Raw genomic sequence first — 14,910 nt, 5'->3', positions numbered from 1 at the left:
TGGATGGGATGTGACCGCCATGTTGTCATGCTGCACCTCAAGACTCTGTCTCTGTCCAGCAGAGTGACTGTCCTTTTCCTGAATGTTCTCCCTAGAAAGAAAGAAATTAAATAAAGTCTACATTTAAACTTAATTTATTTTAAACAACATAATCGTAATAGCGCAAAGGTACAACATCTCTTTCAGAAATTTTTGACCTGTGTAAGGACCACATTGTATTTGTATTATTAATAGTCTTAGCTAAAGTGTTAAACCGATGAAACTTTGTCATATTTTATTGCATTACAGTCTTTAATGTCTTATATTAGGAGTTTATGTGAATGACCCACATAAATCAGTGCATAATTGTGAAGTGGAAAGAAAATAATGCATGGTTTTCACACTTGCTATGAATTAAAAAAAAAAAAATCAAAAATCAAAATAGCTTTATGCTGTGGGGATGTTTTTCTTCTGCTTGGATGTGTAACTGGTCAGAGTTTCTGGGAAAATACATAAAAATACTCAAAAGTTACAGAAGAAAACATTGTAAAGCTGTAGAAGTATTGCTACCAGGAAGAAAGTTAACATTCTAGCAGGACAATAAGCCTGAGAATAGACCCAGAGTCAGAAAGGAATGGTCCAGATCAAAAGCATGTCCATGTCTTAGAACGGCCTGGTCGACATCTAGAGCTAAATCCAACTGAGACTTAACAGTAATAGTTCACAGTCACTCCCCATAGATTTTTGACTGAACTTAATCTATTTTATCAAAAATAATGAGCTTATATTCGAGTGTCCAGATGGTTGAGATCCCAAAAGATTGGCAGCTCTCACTGCAGCCAAAGTCATTCTGCAAAGCATTGACTCATATTAGTTTGTATGGAAATTTAGGCTGGAAATAACATTTCAATGAAATAATGTAAAGAGAAAGGTTTAGGTGAAGTTACTCCTTTTTTTTTTGCCCAACACTGTATAACGGTTAGGTACTAAATCTTCTTCATGGTGTGCTTCTTACTTTTTCATTTAAAATTTAAATCTGAAAATGTGATTGAGATTTAATTTAAATCCCTGAAAGGTGACATGATTGTTACAACGTCCTTGTCGAGGTAAAACTGCTGAAGTTGTCCCAGGATCTGAAAGTCTCATTTGCTATATTGTTTAAGACAAGTGTTTAATCTTCGTTCCTTATCCTGGGACTCGCCTCATGTGGAGCCGGTCTAGATCAGGTAATTTTGTGCGACAGCTGAAGCGGACAGAGAGGTAACGGTGACTTTGACAAGAGGGAAATGTCGCACCTCTGCTAAGATTAAACAGCAGGTGAATCAATAGGGTGTTTGCTTCATGAATAATGTACGAGGGGCGTTCTCCCGACAAGTGTCTTCAAAGCCCACAACGAGGAGGCACAGACAAACTGTGAAATATGCAGCTGCAAATTGGATTGTTGGCCTTTGGAAAGAGGAAATGGGCAAAGAAATCAAAATAGTGATCAGAACGAGAACTTTTGACTGCAAAAGAAGAATACGTTTCGTGTTATAGTTGCGTTACTGTGATGAAATTAGCAAAACCATAATCCCAACCCTGTATTGGTAGAATACAAATACATTCAGATTAGCTTCTTCTTGTCGCTGGGAATACCTCAACGTGAAACCTCCATGATTTGAGCTGCTTTTGACATTTAAAATGGAACGGCAGCTGTAATAACAGAGCAAATGTGCACAACAAAAATGCAGCAAGAAGGATTTCCAAAGTTTGTTTCCTTTCCGAGCCTGTTCTCCGTCCCGCCCCATCATTTCTGTCCATTGGAAACAATGACCATCACCTGAGTAGATTTGCCAGCAAAGCCGCCACATAAATGTCCACTTTTGGTCTGGACTAATATCAAGCTGACTAAAGGACTAATACACCTCTAGCCAAGTCTAAACATTGACTTCCTTCAGCATCGAGTTGAACAGATCCTCACAAGGACAGAAGTGAAGGACAAGGGACACAAACACATCAAGAAACCACCAAACCTGTGGACACCCTAAAGTCCACATGCGTTCTGCTTGATCTCTTTGGAGTGTCTCACATGAAAATATTTCAATATCAAATTAAATTCTATCATTCCTTTAAGTTCCAATCCTCAAAGGATGATTAATAATTTTTGTGTACAATGATATATTGTCTTTTTTTATTATTCAAAACTGTTGGCTTGTTGATTCTGCTCCCAACACCTCGAACATCAAAGTCCTCTATCTCAGGAGGCGATTCCCCCCCCCATACACAAAGGCAGGGTTGTTTCAGTGCTGCAGCAGGCAGCATCAAAGTACCCAGTGTGTTGTGTTATGATAGAAAGTCAGTGTGCAAGTCGAAGGTCATTTCTGAATGCGGGAGCACCTGCTGAAAAACCTCCCTGTGATATAACCCGATCTTTCATTCAAATCTGCAAGAGTCATTTCATCTGAATATCAAGTAGATCTCCATTATTACTTCACTTTAACTCAAAACAACACAGACAAAAGACTAACAGTGATTCTAGAGTACTTTGTACTAAATTGATTTGGTTTCATACCATTGTATTTGAAGTTAGTTCAATTTTTAAAAAGTATCAAACTCCATTAGTTTGTGTACAATTTTTCTTTAATTCCCATTTAGTTGGTCTGTTTTGGATTCACACTGAACAAATCCATGTGTTTCATTATTAAAGGGATTTTTTTTTTTTTTTTTTGCCAAATGCATCCTAAGCAATAGTCTGTCCAAATCAACTCTTATGCATTGTTGGTTTCATTTTTACATGCTTGAATTTCCTCTCCCACAATTTAATTAAAAGTCCCCCACATAGCGAGAGTCGTGATAATTAAATGGCAGGTAGCTGCTCTATTTGGTGTTGATCAGATTCCAGCGCCATCGTATTTGTGGAGCTCAACAGCATGAGATGCCTTTGCAGCTCTGCTCTTGATCAGGGAGCTCAGCTGTTGCTTTTTAATAACTGTCAAAAAACACCTGCGCTCCGTCTCATTGGTAGTCCAACTTCATCCAAACTCTCGATATGTGACCAGTTTGTGTTTAATCACCTCTCTAATACTGAATTTAATTATAAATCTTGCCACACGTAGCTGTGTTTTCCCCACATGAGTTTAAGAGGTTGAAAACTGACTGGCTTTTGAATTTATCTCATGTCAGTTTTCAAAAAAATATATAATTTGCAAAGTACAAATAGAAGGATCATATTTAATGACATGTCATATTTTAATAGGGCAATTGATTTCTCAGAACGTTTTCCTCAGTTCATTCTTGTTTGATGCAAGTTCGGGTTTCCAACTTAGGCTTACATACTTATATTCTGAGCAGGTGGCAACATAACTTCACACAACCACCAGACCTCCACTTTTCAGACTTTGTTTTTTCTGAAATTTGATGCGGTGGCAGGTAATTCCAGCACAGATAAATAGAGGCAAACATGCATCTTTACAATGCCGTACATGCATAAGTGGGTCAAATCAATAAGGAGCGGTGGGCCTGAGCTGAATAGATGAACGTGCGTGGGTTTGACGCTGTCATTTCATTAGTGAATAATCTTAAATGACTGCGTTTTATTGTTTTCCTGTAAAGCTCAGCCTTGACTGAAATCATTGCAAGAAATGTCTTTACTAATTGGCTGCTTCGAAAGTTTTCTTTGACATGTAAAGATTGAGCTTTATTAGTTCAGGCCAGACAGAGGCTACCTCTGTCTGGTCAGGAAGAGAGAAGGAATAGCAACAGGATGCTGAATATGCATGCATATGAGGCTCAAACTCTTGAGAGATCTGCTGCAAACATACAATGCATATGTCCTTTAAATATATTGAAATACATAAATATACGACTGCAAAACAGCTTTAGCTATTTTCTTTTTTCGCTGCTTATTTGAACGGAAAAAGATGAACCCATTTGCTATTTGGTATGCAACCATAAGCAGCAACACCTCCTCTGCAGAGCCCAACTGGTCAACACTTCTCCCAAGAGGCTATTGTGTTACGCTGACTGCAAGCGTGAGAGCTGGTTGAAGAAACAAGCAGCTAATTAGCCGAAAGAACGGGACAGGTTGACACAGAACAAGCACCTGGACAAGGAAGTAATTAAAGAGCACAAAAAAATACTTTTATGGATTGAAGGTATCGTCTGTACTCTGGGGACAGTGCAAGAGTGCACCTAGAGACATCAAAGACCTAATTGTCATTAATTAAGAGAAAATAGAAAATAGATGGAGCGATGGCCGACTCCATGTGCCATACAATTGCTACTGTCATGTTGCATATATTAGAATATGAGTTTCGATGAGAGCCAGTTGCCAGATTACAAGAACTTTTTGAAAATAATCTTCAAGCAAGCACTGAACTTGCTTTTCATTAAGGCCACAGTTTTTGTGTTGATTTTTAATTGTGGTTCTGATCAAATATTTTAACCTGAAATGGTTTCATTAGCTGTAAACAGAAACAAAAGGTGTTTCCCATAGTGAATTGAGTTATTGAAATAAATGCAAGCACATTCTTTTAAAGATAATTGCAACAAGGAGTTTATTAAAACTTTTAACCAAAAAACATTTGCTGTAGTCTCAGTGTTGCGATAACTCTGTAAGAAGTGTCTAATTTCAATAAATTGATTAATCTTTTCAAAGCTTGGAGGCAATAAAGTTTCATCCATTAGTTTCCTATCTTCTGCTCTCTGGCTCGTGCTCCATGCTGCTTCATCTTCCTTCGTCAACTTTAGACCTGTCCTGCTATCTCTGTATCGGTTTCATTTATGCATTTAGTTTAATTAAACTGGTGCACCAGTTTAATTAACGTGTCAGACTTACAATACATTTAAAAGTAGTGCATGGTGTCGAGATCAGGATTTTAAAATAACTGATTAGCATAGAAGGGTGTATGCATCATTTTCTAAAAAAAAAAAAAAAAAGTGATGCCAGCCTGTGTGGCTTCTCTCTTTGTCTTTAAATACAATGAAGAAAAGGCAAATAGATTTTAAAATTGTGCGTGTATTGTCATGATTGGCGGTTTTGGTGAGGTGAGGGAAGACGCAGGCAGACCCAGGTGAAGTGATGAATGATGATAATTTAATGACAATACAGAACAGAACAACGGGGAGCAAGACGGTTTACACGACGGCACAGAGAAACAGACTGGTTACACACGACGAGGATCCGACAAGAGACGAAGACTAAATACACTGGGAGAGTAATCAAAGAAACGAGACACAGCTGGGAGCAAACAGGGAAGACAGAGACTCACATGGGAACAGACTAATAAACACAGAAAAACCTCAAAATAAATCCACAGAAGACAGATCACAACAGGTATATAGTTTTAAAAAATGTGTATCATGTAGTCAAGAAAATGCACTTTACAAACAACCATAGCCAATATTTGTTTAACATACATTGAAACGTGTTTGATCGGTATCCATTTCTTTTTCGTCAATGTGTAACAGAAAACGCAACTGATGTAAATTTTTCTACCAGTAATGTGATACACCTCAACCTCCAGGTCTGTACCCTCCATGCAAAAACCATTAATTAGAGACAAAGACATTTGAACTTTCAGGAACACGAGCTGACATCCATCTCAATTCATCTCACCCCTCCTCACACATAATGAGGCACAATGCGTCTCGTTGCAGCACGGCCGACCGAGCCACGTGAAATGCATCTCTCCCTAAAGGCAGGTGGAGTTTGTTGTCTCCTTCCAGCTTGGAATGACCTACTGAGAAACACAGCATCTTTTTTTTTTCCTAGCTAGGGAGTTTTTGTCAAGATCGGGGCAAAAAGTATAAACTAAAAATAATAGAAATAAATATTTAAATGTAAAAAAAAGCCCGGTGAAGGCCTTACTCATTTGATTCACGTGTGGACAGGGAGCATCTGCTCTGTACATCTGAATATCTGAAAGTTCGAAACGTGGAATATTTCCGTTATTGGTAACTTGATATATTTTTCTCACATCCATTCCTGATCTTTACCACGATCATAAACCTGTAGTTAGCATGTATTTAGTGACCCCACTCGCACCGAGCTGATGGAAACTGACAGGCTCTGTGGTAACCCGGTCACACCAACAGGAAGCAAGGTCCACACATACACACATGACTCAGTGAGATCCTCGTTGCCCCAGTATGGGGGCTGCAGGAAGACTTGATCCGTTCTGCTCTCTCACCGGAAACTCCAGCAGGTCAAAGCCCCTCAGGTCTGAAATCCCATATCTATGTTGTGAATGGATGTGGACAACTTTTGCTCAACATAGAGGTTATTTGGAGATAAATAGAAATCATGTATGATGGGAAACATATTTAGTCTTTAAGTAAGTGGGATTTTGGGGTCTTTCGGTTCAGTGGGTTAAAAGTTAATCTTCACCAGAACATTAAGTCTTGTATAAGAATGATAGGTAGTTTAATTTTAAGTTTTATTATTGTATTTCCCAGTGGCCCTAATCCTCTTCTATAGGTACGGCCTTGTCATTACATCACATTATTAAAAGAAATGCTAGGATTTTTTTGTTTGTTTAAGAACAATTTGACCACTTGGCATAAAGGACAAGGCGCCTCCAGCACTTTACAGATATTTGTTTATTAAATGTGCACCAGGGTAATCTGGACCTCAATTTTGAGAGACAGTCTTTGAGAGACACTTTTTTACTTTGTCATTTTAGGGCATATTGCCAAAAGAAAACTGTACTCAAATTCATTTTAGAATGTGTTTTTGAGAAAATGTGAATAAAAAAAAAGTATTTTCAACTAACAACTTATTAAAAGTTTTTCCAGAACGGCTGCTTAATAAGGTCATGTACGCATGTACACAAGCTCGATGTCGTCTAATTGCGCTGGTTGAAATGTACAGAAATGTGCCTCCCTCCATGCTGTTTACTGCTCTTTTAGCCAAACCAACAAGTCAAAGCATGCGGGGAGTTGTATCTGTTGGCTTCGACCAACAATGTGCTAAATGCCAAAGTCCAATTAGCCTCCTGTGGCCAACACTGCTGGGTCCTCCTGTAGAGCCTTAATTCCAGTCAAGCTCTCGGCCTGACGTCCAGCTCCAGTTCAAGGCCATCAGAAACAAGAAGCTCTGCTGTGCCCCACTGTAACACACTGGATAGTGTGCTATTAATCAGCTATTTAATACATAAACTTAACATTTAGGTGGAGAAGAATTCAAAATTTGAATTAGCAATTAGTTTAAATTGTGAAAATCTTTGAAACTGCACTGCAGCTTGTTTATATTTTTAACCTTGTTGTTTTATTGGTTAACATAAGACTTTGCTGCACGTTCGCACCGCGGTCCAACAATTATATCCCTGTAGGGGGATTTAAACCCTCTCCACAACTCTTTAGCATTTCAGCCACTAAAAACAGACATGCATCAGTGCGATCCACTATGTTGTGCAGATGCAGACTCGATCACGTTCAAGAAACTGATCACCAGATGTTTCACCATCATTCAGACAAATGTTGCAAGCTTATCTTTAATGTGCTTGTTGGATGACATTCAGCAAAACAGTTTAAAAATGTTAACCCGGTGGGAAAAGAACCACAGCCGATTCGTGTTGAAACACTCCTACGTCTTATGAAATCGATTTATGCACTCGTTTCTTTATTTAAGTATGTATTTTTGTGACCATCATGTTCTCTGAATTTTGTGCATCCTCTGCCAAAAACAGGGCTGCTGGGTGGGATACAACACTGCGAATGCATCACTTGGAAGTGTAAATCTGTTACAGAGAAAGTCTGTCCTGCTTCCTGTTGGTTGCATTAAGTTGGTGAAAATGTGAGCTTTTAATTGATATTAACCTTTTATATCCTCTTTTTTTTGTTTTATTTTAGCATCCATTATTCGGGCAAATGCATTCTCTGAGCTATAAACACAGCATTGATTGAAGAAGAGTGAGTAATTGATCATTCAATAATAGCCCTGACTGACAGAGTAAATCAGAGGGTGAGCATTGAGCTGCCCCTCAAACTTTAATGAAGGTAATGAATGAACATGAGCAAATTAGCCTGTCGCTGTCATGAGCCTCCTCACACACTCAATCCTCTCTATCCGCCTACCTCATCTGTGAAACTCACTGTGGTCTAAGCAGCTGATCCATAAATTACATTAAGTCATTACCATGGAATACCCTCAAATGATATAGTTCCCATAATGCCATTACACAAAGTCCGCTTTGGTAACTTCAATAATTTGAATTTGGTGACTAAGAGGTCATAGGAAAGTCTTTAACTTGCAATTTGCATGCTATTTGTTATTTTCAAAATGTTCTTTTAGTTTGGTAAACGAGCCTCATCACATAGTCTAATTTATTGAATGTGACTCTACATGAGGCTGTGTACGTTTTGTACCCTTTTCCTGACAGATACCTTTGTACAACATAAATCATTTGGATATTTTGAAACTTTTTCACAAATTTCAGCTTTAGCTAAATAATCAGCTGAGCAAATACCAAGATATTATTATGAGGACAATAAAAAAAAATCCAGGCTTTTCAAGTCTAGAAGTTAAATGACAATTCAATTGTAGATAAACTGATGTAAATACAAATTTCTAAGATATATTTAAATAAATATTTCACTTATGGTTTGCTTGAATACCTGGTACTGTTTAGTGAAATTGGGCCTTTACCAACAATTGTTTCCTGGTCACAATTTTGACCAGAACCAAATTCAAGTTAATTGGCCACCAAAGCAGCACTGCAGCTCAAGTTTGTGCCATAATTTGACAATGCCAACCCCCCCTGTTTACCAACTCTAATTCCTCCGATTCACTGAAAATAAAACACTTTGAAAATGTTCAACACTGAATGACAAAATAATCAGTTAGCTAACCTTCCTTTTCTTGTTTGCTGAATTTGTGTCAAACAGGTGTCGACTGTTTGTGGTGCAACCAGCAAAAACAACACTACTGCACCTGCTAGAGCCGTCAGTCACACCCCAGGTCTCCAGTATTCATCAATTTAATCAGTCTAGGCTTTAGAGTATGACCTAGTTCAACAAAGTGCATCTAAAAATGAGTGGAAATCTCTAAATTGACATGAATTATCTTTCGCTTGGTGTGCTGCTCAACACCGCTTTGCCTACACTCGCATCTGCTTTCTAATTTCTAAAGATCTCTTCACTGAAAGTCCTTGTCCCCCAGATGAAGCTACTGAGAGGCCGCAAGGTCGCAGCTTCACGATCAAATTTCCACAGAGGGGGAGCCTGCCAACTCATTACACACAAAGAAGGGCGAGTGTCAACAGGACAGGGACTTAGCTTATCGCTCAATCATTTATGACATTTTTATTCAAATCCTACCTCTGAGCTAAAAATTTGTGAGGCATGTATAACCGGGACATTGCCAGCAGACAGTGAAGGACTCTAAAGTCAGCCAAACCATCAGGGTCTGTTCCTCTTTCTGCACATCCTTACTTAACTAAATGTTCAAGGAGCAATCACTAAAACATAATGCAAGTAACGATAAATTACCTTGCCTTGGAAAAATAATTAATACCCCTTGAATATTTGAGTATCTTGTCATATGACAGGAGCAAACTTTAGCACGTTTTGTCACTTTTTTAATGGCAGGAATAGAAACAAAAGAATTCGGCTTTTAACCTTCACAAATATGAATCTGAATAGCGAGGCATGCGTTTGTTTAAGACCCCTTGTTTTATAGTTGGTAGAATTATATTTTGCTGCAGTTGGGGCTGAGTCTTTCGGGGCATACCTCCACCATCTCTGCACATCTGAAAAACTGAAATATTTACTCATTCTCGCTTACAAAATGGCTGAGGCTCGGTTAGATTGGACAACGAACATCTGTGAGCATCAGCGTTCAAATCTTGACAAACGTTCCTTATTAAATTGAAGTCTCGGCCAGTTTAAGACATAAACATGCTCTTGATCTTAACTGATCTAAAGTAGCTCAATGTTCTCTGATTAATGCTCTCTTTGACAGCTATGATTTGTAGTCTTGCCACACTCTTATCTTGAAATTGTTAACTGAACCATGCTCCATGAAAAACCCTGTTTGGCTTACGGAGAGCAGCTTCCTTAACTGTGGGAACAAATAAACTGGAAAAGGGAAAACTATTTACTAATTAGGCAACTTTTACAGTATAGAGTTAACTTTGATGAGATGTTTGTATGTAAAGACATTTAAAATCAGACATAATTTTTCCTCTACTTCATAGTTTTACCCCACATCATGTTGGTCCATCACATAAAATTCTGTGTTACTGTATGGTCTATGCAAACTCCAGTCATCTTCTTTGACATCTCATCAAAACAACCTTGTTGCCAATTCCTAGAAGTACATGTTTATGGGTCCACACATTTCTAATCATTTTAAAACATGTTTGCCCCAGGTTTAGTATTTCTTCAAAAAGAATGCATCTTTTAAATTCTTTAAAAAAAATTTTTTCATCTTTGCCAGCTGTGTAGTTTAATCTAAATATCAATCTGTAAGATGACCAAATGGAGAAAAAAGAAAAACATAAATAGGGGGGATAAATCCCATCAATCAATAAAATAAGGACAGAAAAACAACAAATGAAACTTACATAAGAGATATGAACCATAAGTACATATTTTATGGAAGTCATATCCATTTTAAGATTTCAGTGAATAAACAATCTTTCCACTTTAATATTCATGGCGACATTTACATTAGCTCATCAGTATACAGTGAGGATATGTGGCTGGGCTCTGTAAGGGGAATAAAAACTCCACAGCTCCATATTATTAAAATGTTTATGTGCCTGTATTATTATTGTGCTGCGATGTTGTCTCAAGAACTCATTGTACTTATTTAATGAGAAAGTAGTATGATCTGCCTCCCTTGTTTATTGCCAAGGCGGCTTCGGAGGGGTATAGTTTTTATGAACAAACATTTTCAAAGGGGAACTTTTGAATCCAGGTTCTACAGAAGAATAATACTGAAACCATTATCAATTCTCGCTACATCAAATATTTACGCATTTTCTTGATAACCTGATATTTTCAACCATTAGCAGCAAAACAAAATCCAAGGGGAAAGCTTAGCTCCAAGCATGGTACAGGCACAGATTACAATAGATGGAGGTTGAGCCCGGCGGATGGAGGATCATTGTCCTTGCAGTTGCAAGGGCCCTACACTTATGCTGCCCGTAACAGTGGTGAGCCAGACAAGAGCAATTATTCACCATAAAGCAATGTGGCACTGGCTGGGAGTAAATTACTGACAGAGAGCCTCTGCCAATTACTTCTATTAATGGTGAGACAAATCTCATTTGACACTAAAACACCCCAGCATCGAAGGGATCGATAATGAGAGAAGTCCTTGTTCAAGCTAGCTAAAGATGAGGAAACAACCCTATCCACAAAACATAGCACGGAGAAATGTTTTTGACATTATTCGGCCACTGTCGAATGTCTTTTGCTTCTTTTTTTTTATTTATTTAATGCTCTGTAATAAATAGAGCAAGTTAGATTGACAGCTGGTGATAAAATGCTTTCAGAGTGGCTCTCTCCCACCTGGATTTTTTTTTTTTTTTTCACTTTTCTTTGGCCATAAACTTTAAGGTTATATGAGCCAATGACATGCAGGTTGACTTCATGCCTCCCTGCCCCGTCTTCCATTACAGATTCGCCAAATGAAAATGTCTCTGCCAGACATGTACAGACCCTAATGAGCACAGTCATCACATCCACCATTCAGTTCATGGCAGCTCAGATCACATCACTGTATTAACTTTAAATGAAAACTATATCTTGAAGATTAAACACTGGAGCACTTCTCAGCTGTATGTAAGTCAAGACTGTTAACTGTAAAGGCGACTGCTGTCAGTCAGTGTTCTTTCTGTCAAAGGTAGCAATACAGTAAAAGTTGTACTCAGGCAAGAGTCACACACATTCAACACATTCTTACTCAAGTAAAAAGTAGCCGTCCAAAAAAATTCCTCAAGTTTAAAAAAGTATTTTGTAAAAAGGTAACTTAAGGACATAGTAACTAATTATAACATCTAATTTAATATTTTTCAGCAGTGTCATCGGAGAGACCAAAAATATAAACATATGTGCAAATTCTGGTAATTGAAAAACTGATTCAAAAATTACAAAATCTAAAATTTTAAGCAGAAGAGATATTCTTCCAAGTCACGTTTTTTCTATTTAAAATGTCAAACTAATACTTGCACTGTGTAATGTTAGAGCAGAGAAAATTATTTCCAGTGATAATTTTTTGTATTTATTGTACATTCACATGACCTCCATATGAAGCCACAGACTAAGCAAATAGAAAATGGAGTTAGAACAACAAAGCTCGTCTACAAACAAGTAGATTTCTCTCAAGTAAGAGTAGTGATACTTCACAATGTTGCTCAACCTGAAGTAAAAAGTAAGCTACTCCTAAAAGTACATTGTTTCCCAAAAAGTTATTCAAGTAAATGTAACTAGTTATTATCCACCTCTGATGAAATTACACCTCTACAAAGTTCCACATCTGTGACAAAGGGAAAGTTATGTTGCTAAGAAGGAATGGCTAAATTTATGTCTAGATGTGTAAAACTGTTAGACAAAACCCCAAAACAACTGAAGTTGTAACTTCTGTGAAAGATGGTTCAACAAAACATTAGCAAAGGGGACTGATTACAAATGAATAGCACATTTGTCATATTTTTATTTGTAAAAAAAGTTTGAAAACAAAACCTTGGCTAATATTCTACTTATACTACTCACATTTAACCATGTATTCAACTCTCTCATTTGCCCTTTTCCTTGACTCTTGCAGTTCAAATATATATCTTTAAACAGCACCACAGGGTATGATTGTGGTTCTCAGTGATGCTGCTTGGCAAATATTAAAGGAGAAGCATATGCAGTAAAAAAACACCCCAGAGTATTGGCTCTAAACATCTTCTGGACCACTAGAATAAAATTGCTTTCACGAAATATGGCACGCTCTGTCTTTTAAATAAGCTTTAAGCTTCGCTGTACAATTCACTGCTAGACAGTAACGATGGTGGTTTGTTGCGCTGCTGAGATTGGAAAAGCAACAATATACTGGGGTTTATATGACTTCAAACTTGAAGTAAATCATAAAGTTTTTTTTTTATTAACACACTTTGTCTTCATGCATATCTTAGATTCGTCAACAATTGTGCCAAATTTCTTATATGCGCTTCTGAGATTTCTTCTATAGTGAAGAAGTGTCCATCTCTTCACATTTCTTCTGCTCTGCTATTTGATCGCAACATTTTTAGGCCATCAAACTAATTTTATGTCAAAGACAATCTACATAAAATGTAGCTTAAAATCAATGATTTTATTGATAGGAAAAAGGCATCCAAACCAATTTGGCATTGTATGAAAAAATAAAATAAAATAAATAATTGAATCATAATTTGAAAATAGCTTTTTGTCTGAAATGGCAAGACCTGTAGTTTACTTTTTCTTTTTTTTTTGTATGCTATGCAATAAAATTATCAAAACTTTAAACCAAAGCTCTGCTCATCTCCTTTGGCTTTAGCTTCATCTACAAAACCATGCTGTCAACATCCTTCCTCTGCTTTCTCAGTCGTTTGCTCCCCGCTGCCTCATCAACACTTCCACACTACGAACAGAGACTTTTATTTCAGGAGCAGTCGCTGACTGCAAAGATGAACTGTGAACGGCTAAAGATAGTGAGTCTATTTTAGTCCCTGCAGATATTAAAGATACATACGAAACAGGCGACGCAGATGACAAGAGTGATGGCACACTCATTCAGACAGCGACGACAAAGCCACTTTAATCAAGCAGCCGGAGGTTACTTTAAGTCAGTGGCCAGTCGCGTAATTTTGCATGTTTTGTAGACGAAAGGTTATCGTGTTCCCGATTGGTGCGGAGGTGCAAATTTGTCCAACATCTGTTTATGATCGTTAACCCACTGACTCTTTTTTTTTTTTCGGTAAACAAACGAGCCGTTCAGGAGATTAAACCTTAACTTGCTGCAGTCTAATAGGAACTATAAAATCAGCAACATCCTGAATATTTACCTCTATTGTCAAACGGATGACTTCATTCCGACGGAACGTTAATGATGTGTAAAATCCAAAGCGGGATGAATGACTCATTTACTCGACTTTGACCTGGATATGGTTCAGAACGAGCTTCCTAATCATGTATGACAGGAAATTAATTTCTTCCACAAAACAGATTGGAGTCGTCATGTAACTATTACTCAGATAATTTAGAGATATGTTTAGGCTGGAGTCAAAACAGATTACCTTCTCTATTCATCACCTATTTATTAAGGTGTTGCTGTGAAGGGGGCTGCTCAGAGGAGGCTAATGGACAAAATCTTTGACGAAGATAAATGCCTTTTTTTAAAAAGAGTTTTACACTTTACTTTTTTGGAGCACAGAATGCTTTTGTGCAAAACTTGCACAAAAGCATGAAACTCTAATCTCAAAAACATCTAGAGACATTATTACTTTGTCTATTTGAAAATGATACTGTTTTATAAGGTTTTTAAGAAAACCAGAAGGCTACAGATTAAAGTTATCAAGGTAAGGTGAGGGAATACGTCTTGCTGCTGGAGGCAACAGAATCGTTTTTTTATTTTATTTTTGGAGGTGAATCATTTATTATTGTTTGCAGTGCGAGTCTACATCAGCAGAGAGAAGATAAATTAACTCAACTTCTAACTTTAACAGGATTTAGAGCAAGCGGGTGAACTGATTTATCGCCACAATTCTGCTAGTGTCGGGTGAATGATGGGCATCAAGAACTGACATTTACTGCAAGACGACAATTTATTGTCCTGTTTGTTTTTATGTCTACCTTTGTAGCCAAAAGCAAGTTCTGAGCTGGAGAGAAGAAGAGTTTTATTTTCCAACATCAGCCTTCGCGAGAATCTGGAAGCTTCTTATTCCTTCAGTTTCAAAGTTACAGCCACTGGATCTCTGCGCCATGATTTCGTGCAGAAAC

The sequence above is a fragment of the Poecilia formosa genome, unplaced genomic scaffold (genome assembly GCF_000485575.1).
Source record: "Poecilia formosa unplaced genomic scaffold, Poecilia_formosa-5.1.2 Scaffold71, whole genome shotgun sequence".
NCBI lineage: Eukaryota > Metazoa > Chordata > Actinopteri > Cyprinodontiformes > Poeciliidae > Poecilia > Poecilia formosa.
Note: the sequence above shows the minus strand (reverse complement) of the source record.